The sequence below is a fragment of the Papaver somniferum genome, chromosome 8 (genome assembly GCF_003573695.1).
Source record: "Papaver somniferum cultivar HN1 chromosome 8, ASM357369v1, whole genome shotgun sequence".
NCBI lineage: Eukaryota > Viridiplantae > Streptophyta > Magnoliopsida > Ranunculales > Papaveraceae > Papaver > Papaver somniferum.
Window position 1 is genome coordinate 145,626,392 of NC_039365.1, and position 7,653 is coordinate 145,634,044.

Below are 7,653 nucleotides of genomic sequence, written 5' to 3' on the forward strand. Positions count from 1 at the left end.
GTGCATAAGTTTGGGTACGGTTAACAAACCTAGAAGCGTGCATTGTCAAGTGTGTGTAACAAGCTAAGTTTTCGATCTAACGGTTGAGAAATATTATCTTGAATCCAAATCAGGTTTTCATTTAACTATGGATATTGATTGCTTTTTTACCAAGGTAACTTAATTGCAAACCCTGATTTGAAAGACTATATAAAGGAGACATCTAGTATTGTTCAAAACTAATCCCCACACCTCACGTGTGATACTAGTTTGCATACTGGAGTCGGTTCTCCTTTAAACTTTGGTTTTCTTCTTCTGAAACCAGGTTAACGACTTAAAAACTTCATTGGGATTGTGAAGACATACCGATACTACTTTTATCGTAGTTGTGTGATCTGATCTTGCATCTTCTATCGTACGAGTACAATCAGATTGATTGGCTTGAGATTGATATCTCCGATAGGCAAGATATAAAAAGTAATCAAACATCTTCGTCTCATTGTTTGTGATTCCGCAACATGTTGTTTTGCGTACCATACGATTAAGATTTTTGTGAGGTGATTGATAACTCTAGGATGTTCTTCGAGAATATAGACCGCATTGTCAATTGGTTCCTTTCACCTTAATTATTATCAAAAGACGGAACAAAACCTTTTAGGTTTATCTGTGGGAGACAAATTGATCCTTTGATAGACTTGTCTGTGTGAGACAGATTTGTTTATTATCAAGTCTTCGACTTTGGGTCGTAGAAACTCTTAGTTGTGTGAGATCAGCTAAGGGAATCAAGTGCGCAGTATCCTGCTGGGATCATAGGCGTAGGGAGTACAACTGTACCTTGGATCAGTGGGAGACTTATTGGGGTTCAAATAAAGTCCAGTTCGAAGTTAGCTTGGAGTAGGCTAGTGTCTGTAGCGGCTTAATACAGGGTGTTCAATCTGGACTAGGTCCCGGGGTTTTCTGCATTTGCGGTTTCCTCGTTAACAAAATTCTGGTGTCTGTGTTATTTCAATTTCCGCATTATATGTTTTATATTATAATTGAAATAATAAAGGTGTGTGTTAGATCGTCAATAGAGTAATCCAACCTTTGGTTGTTGTTTGTCATTGATTGATCCTTGGATATTGGCTTTGGTACCATCCAAGTTATTCCTTATATTTGATTAGAACTCGCAGTTCTGCTTGAGTAAATAAAATCAAGAGAGAGATATAAACTCGTTGATCTACTTTTAATTGATTGCGTCTTTATTCTCTTAAAAGTATATTTGAGTTTGTCCATACATAATATTAAGCGAAAATTGGGTGGTGTGTTAGACCCCGCTTTTTCAATTGGTATCAGACAGGCAAAACACGTTTAAGACCTTAGAAGTATGTGTGTGTAGCGATCTGACTCTATGGACAGAGGTGTTATCTCTATTAACGTACCACCAGTTTTCGATGGCTCAAACTACCATGGTGGAAAGTTGTTATGTGTGCGTTCTTCAAGCACGTGATTTTCGAACCTGGGTACGTGTTGTTTAAGGGCTATGATCCTCCGGTAAATGCAGAAGGCGATGTATCTCTACCTAAGGATGTTGGTAGTTACAGTCCTGAAGAATCTCTTGCTGCAATGCAAAAACTCTAACGGATTGAATGCTATCAGACATGCCATTATCCCAGATCTTCAGCAATGTGTCTACCTGCACTAAGTCTAAAGATGCCTGGGATATCTTAGAGACTGTATTTGAAGATAGATCGTTTCTAGGAAGGATGCCATCGATGGAGGAAATAACCTCAACACCCTCTCCAAAAATGCTTCTTCTGGAAAGGTAAAAATTCTTGATCAAATTCTACTCAAACCATTGCCTTCAATGCCGTTTCCAACACAAGTGAAACCTTTAACTTGTCTTGGGCTAATGATGCTCAAATGGTGAATGGTTCGATAAACCATATTAACAGAAAGGATCAATGAATTTGTAAAAAGGGCAGCATTAGATGTGATAAAAATACACTGTCAGCTTTTACTGCTAATGATTGTAAGAAAGAAAAATCCTCATGTGTCAACGTTTTGAATACGTCTGAAGGATGTGATGAACCCTCAGCTCATGCAACAGAAACATCCTCATTCTCAAGTTCCAATCCAGAATTGAGTCTGACACAAAGATTTTTGAATTCTTGAATAGAGAGGTTCTTCAAGAAAATCTTCAATTAAAAGATTCATTGAAGAAACTAGAATCATTAATCCAGGTGAAAACTCTTGAGATAGACTGTCTCAATGATGAACTCACCAGAACCATTGCTCTAAAAGAAAAGAGATTAACACTCTTAAGGATGATCTACAAAGATTTCTGGAAGCTCTGACAAAATTTCAGCATGTTATTTGGTCAGAAGTCCTTTGGAAACACACATGGTTTAGGATTTAAAGGCAAAATGATGGATTTGTTCAACCCTGTTGTTCTATTGATCATGGAATAAAGGTCGACAGTTGTGATAAACAGAAGGGATCTCAACAAGACAAAGGATGCTTGATTTGTTCGTTCTGTAGAAATGCAAATCATGTTCAAAGCACGTGTTGGAGATTCAAGAGGAACAAACAAAAGAATTTCCAGACTGCAAAGGAACATGCAAAAGATGAATCTGGATAATCAACATGGGTCTCAGAAAACCAATGCTTCCAGAATCAGAAGAGGTAGGAAATCTGTTTATACAACAGACCTTGGTAAACCATTATGTGGTAAATAAGGGGAGCGTTTGGCTCACAATGTCTCTATCTAATACCAGAGACGTTCGCATCCTCATCTTTAACTTGAGAAAATGGGGTTTTGCGTCTTTGTGGCTCAAATATTGTATTTATTTTTGTTAAGAAAATATTCCTCTAACAATATAAATAAAGGATCTTTGAATTACATAAGACTTGTTCTTCTAGGGTTTTAGTCGTTCACGAGGTGTATTTGTTATAGTCTTTTCATTTCCTAAGAAGATACGGGGTCATGGCGCCGGTGACTAGAGGCACAACAAGAAGAGGATGCAGTGGAAGCAACTAACGTATATCGGTGTAAAGGAATTTCTACCACAAGGATGAAGAAAGTGAATACTTCAAATAATGGTAAAGGTTCTTCCTCAACCTGGTTCTTTTCCTTTTTTCAAAGAGGTGATAACTTCAGGAGCCTGGTAAAAGATTTTATCAGCAAAAGAAACGAGTTAAAATCTCGAATCACTTCATCCTTGGAAGATTTAATTTACTATGAACGAATGTTGTCTCTTAAAACAAACTCCGTACGAGAACTACAAAGAGAACTTAGTGAATTAACAAGTATTTCTGGAGAGTTGAAGGAACTGAACGATCCTGTTATCAATGGGTTCTTCAACGATGAGAAGGAATTCTCTGAAGAGGCTTCGAGGAAACTCATTGTTGCCTAGTACGTCTTCTTTTTGGTTTAGTTGGAAGAATAACTAGTGCTTGGAGTAGCAATGATTGTGACTACACATAACTATTATTTTTCATCTTCTTTTTTTTAGGTTCATTGGTATTAAATTCTAAAAATATTTGGAGGATGATGTTTTTGCAATATTAATCTTTATGATTTGTTATATTGAAATTTTTTATGGGATATTGGGTTTACGTCCGTGAACTATGTTTGTCCCATACTTTGTCAAAAGTAAAGTCTTTCGTAAGTCGATATTCACGTATTGATAAATACAAAAGTTAAGCCTATATTGTCAATTATTTGATGGAAGATAGGTTAAAATCTTTTCTTTTCAAGGATTATGTCTATTAAATATCGTTATGCAAATAGTGATGGAAAATAGAATGAATCCTTGTGTATTTCGCAGTATTGATCATCCCTGATCCATATTTTGTGTTTTACTGTGAGGCTCCGCAATGTATCTTATGTTGATCACTATACAACCAAGTTGATTTTTTAGCTTAGTTGGTGTTCCGTGAGATATGTTATGTCGAGCATATTGAACTAAATTAATCATCTTGTGTTGGTTATTTAGTTGTTGCTCCGTAAATTTCTTATGTCGAGCAAAACAAATGACAATTAAATTGATTACTTTTGTGATTATTTTGGTTGTGTATTCCAATTAGATTAATTATGGTTTCACTTGTAATAAATCTAGTTGAGTATTTTTGTGTCTCCATAAGCTCTCTTATGTTGAGATAATCAATTGAATTGATCACTTTTTGTGCTTAATTTGATTGCGTATTCCGATTAAATTAATCATGGTTTTACTTGTGATTAATTTGATTGATTTTTTGGATATAGGAAATCATTCTTATGGTTTTTGGTGTCCAATAAAAATCCTTCTTTTCTTTTGAAATTAAGGTCGCTCTTGTTGTTCTTTCGGGAATGACATCAAATGGGGGAGAGTTCTTTTGAACTTGTGCTTAATGGTCATATCTTGAGGGGTGTGCGGATATGGAATTTTAGAGGGGTTATCTTTTATCTTTAAACTACTTGATGAATGCATTTAGCTTCGGCTTTATGATTGCATCTAAATTAGTTGGTATGTATTTTTTCTTTTAGTCATGAAATGTCTCTTACGAAAATTTCATTCTGATCCCGTTCTTGTACCTTTGACAATTTTATTGACAAAAAGGAGGAGAATTAATATGTAGTTCACACTACAAATACATATGGTTTTCGGATCATTGTGTAAGGGGGAGTGGTTTCCATGTGAGATGGAGTATTAACTAAGGGGGAGTGATACATATCACCATAGTATTATTGTTAAAGTTATTATACAATTGAACTTTGACGCTGTGTAATAATACTATGACACTATATAACAATGATCGAGAACTATGTTTTCTCATTGTTATAGCTACGGATCTTCAACAGCGGTGATGCTAAACTTACAACCTTTGGGATCATTGGAGTACTTGGAAGTGACGAAGATTTCGAGGAATGTTGAAGATTATACATGTAGAATAGGATCTACCAAAGTTTCTTTATCTTTTTTGTTTTCCATATCTATTGATATTTTTGTCACTAAAATTGACAAAGGGGGAGATTGTTAGAGCATTGCTCGGTCGAACTCGCATGCGTTGCTATCCCAAGCATGTTTGTCAATGTTAGTGATCAAAACTATAAGTCTTGATTTCTAGTCTATTATAGCTAAGTATCGAACTAGGATAGAAAGTGTAGTTGAGCTCAAGGACTTCATGGCGATTCATCATACAAGTGGAAGAACTACTCAAGGAACCGGTGGAACTTCTCGACAAAAAGGTATGTGAAGACTTGAACTTATCTATCACTCAAAAGTATATCTACTCTATCTCCCACACTTTGAGACAAGAAGTCGTATGCTATATATATAGACTTTGATTATACACATTTGGTATTTCGAGCCGAGTATATCTCGCCTATCTATATCTCGAAATATGAGTTGGTACGCTTTTCGCTTTAACCAAGTTTATCTTTACCATGTGACGAAAGTCATGATATGTTTCAATCATCTTGAAAATTACTTTGACGAGAAATGGTGTAACAACTATATACCGTCCTCTAAGAATGTCTCAATGATTGAAATGAGAGTTTAGATTACATAACCAATGGTGGACATAAGCATTGTTGTGGAAACACATTTATGTATAAGTCCTATTCCTTGAACCAAAGTTTGCGAACTTTGTTGATCAAGAGAACCGGAAGAATGGCGTGAGCCAAGTCCGAGAACTGCCGAAGTTCTCAAACCCGAGAATTTATGCTGGAGTTGACAAACTACTTACGTGAAACTAAGTCCGCGAACCGATGAAGTTCTCATACCCGAGAATTTCCGCTGGAGTTTGTAAACTCTACCCGGTAACTTAAGTCCGCGAACCTAGTCTGCGAACTTGAGAAGGTTACATATTTGAATATGATTTCTGAACTTAAACTTAAAAAGACTAAGGAATGCAGTTTGAAAACCGTCGCTATAAAAGTTCATGAACCGATTCAAGTGAATCAAATCATCTTTGCTTCAATTGTGTCTTGTGTAGTACATGAGATTTCCTTGCAATTGAACAACTCTCTAACTAGTTCGTTTGAAATCATTTGAACTAGTTATGGTGAAGAAGAAAATGGTTGATATGAAATGCTCATATGGGTAACCTTTTGGTTAACTATTGTTGAACCAACAAGTGCATACGTTTGGGTACGGTTAACAAACCTAGAAGCGTGCATTGTCAAGTGTGTGTAACAAGCTAAGTTTTCGATCTAATGGTTGAGAAATATTAGATTGAATCTAAATCAGGTTTTCATCTAACGGTGGATATTGATTGCTTTATTACCAAGGTAACTTATTGCAAACCCTGATTTGAAAGACTATATAAAGGAGACATCTAGTATTGTGCAAAACTAATCCCTACAGCTCACGTGTGATACTAGTTTGCATATTAGAGTCGGTTATCCTTTAGAATTTGTTTTTCTTCTTCTAAAACCAGGTTAACGACTTAAAGACTTCATTGGGATTGTGAAGCCAGACCGATACTACTTTTATCGTACTTGTGTGATCTGATATTGCATCTTCTATCGTACGAGTACAATCAGATTGATTGGTTTGAGATTGATATCTCCGATAGGCAAGATATAAAAAGTAATCACAAACATCTTCGTCTCATTGTTTATGATTCCGAAACATCTTTTTTCGCTACCATACGATTAAGATTGTTGTGAGGTGATTGATAACTCTAGGCTGTTCTTCCGGAATATAAGACCGTATTATCAATTGGTTCCTGTTTACCTTGATTATTATCGAAAGACGAAACAAAACCTTTTAGAGTTTATCTGTGGGAGACAGATTGATCCTTTGATAGACTTGTCTGTGTGAGACAGATTTGTTTATTGTCAAGTCTTCGACTTTGGGTCGTAGCAACTCTTAGTTGTGGGTGAGATCAGCTAAGGGAATCAAGTGCGCAGTATCCTGCTGGGATCAGAGGCGTAGGGAGTAAAACTGTACCTTGGATCAGTGAGAGACTGATTGGGGTTCAACTACAGTCCAGTACGAAGTTAGCTTGGAGTAGGATAGTGTCTGTAGCGGCTTAATACAGTGTGTGTTCAATCTGGACTAGGTCCCGGGGTTTTTCTGCATTTGCGGTTTCTTTGTTAACAAAATTTCTGGTGTCTGTGTTATTTCAATTTTCGCATTATATTGTTTTATCTTTATTAATTAAATAATAGAGGTTGTGCGTTAGATCATCAATGAGAGGAATCCTACCTTTGGTTGTTGATTGTCATTGATTGATCCTTAGATATTGGTCTTTGGTACCATCCAAGTTGTTCTTTGTATTTGATTAGAACTCGCAATTCCTGCTTAAGTAAATCAAATCAAGAGAGAGATATAAACTCGTTGATATACTTTTAATTGATTGAGTCTTGTTGATTCTCTTAAAAGTATATTCGAGTTTGTCCATACAGATTGCTAAGCGAAATATTGAGTGGTGTTGTTAGACCCCCGTTTTTTCATCATTGTCTCGAATCATTTCATAAACAATCACTTTCGGAGAAAGGACTTATAGGTAGGAAAAGTTTTAGATTGAGGTATACTTGGGTACCCTCGTCTTTTCATTTGGTATCAGAGCAGGCAAACACGAAAAGATCTAACAATCTGTGTTTGGTGCAATCCAACCTATATGAATTGAATCTAATGAATGATTCAGTTAACGTAAAGCAAGACATCAAAAGTTTCGAATTAACACTTGATGATGGCATCTACG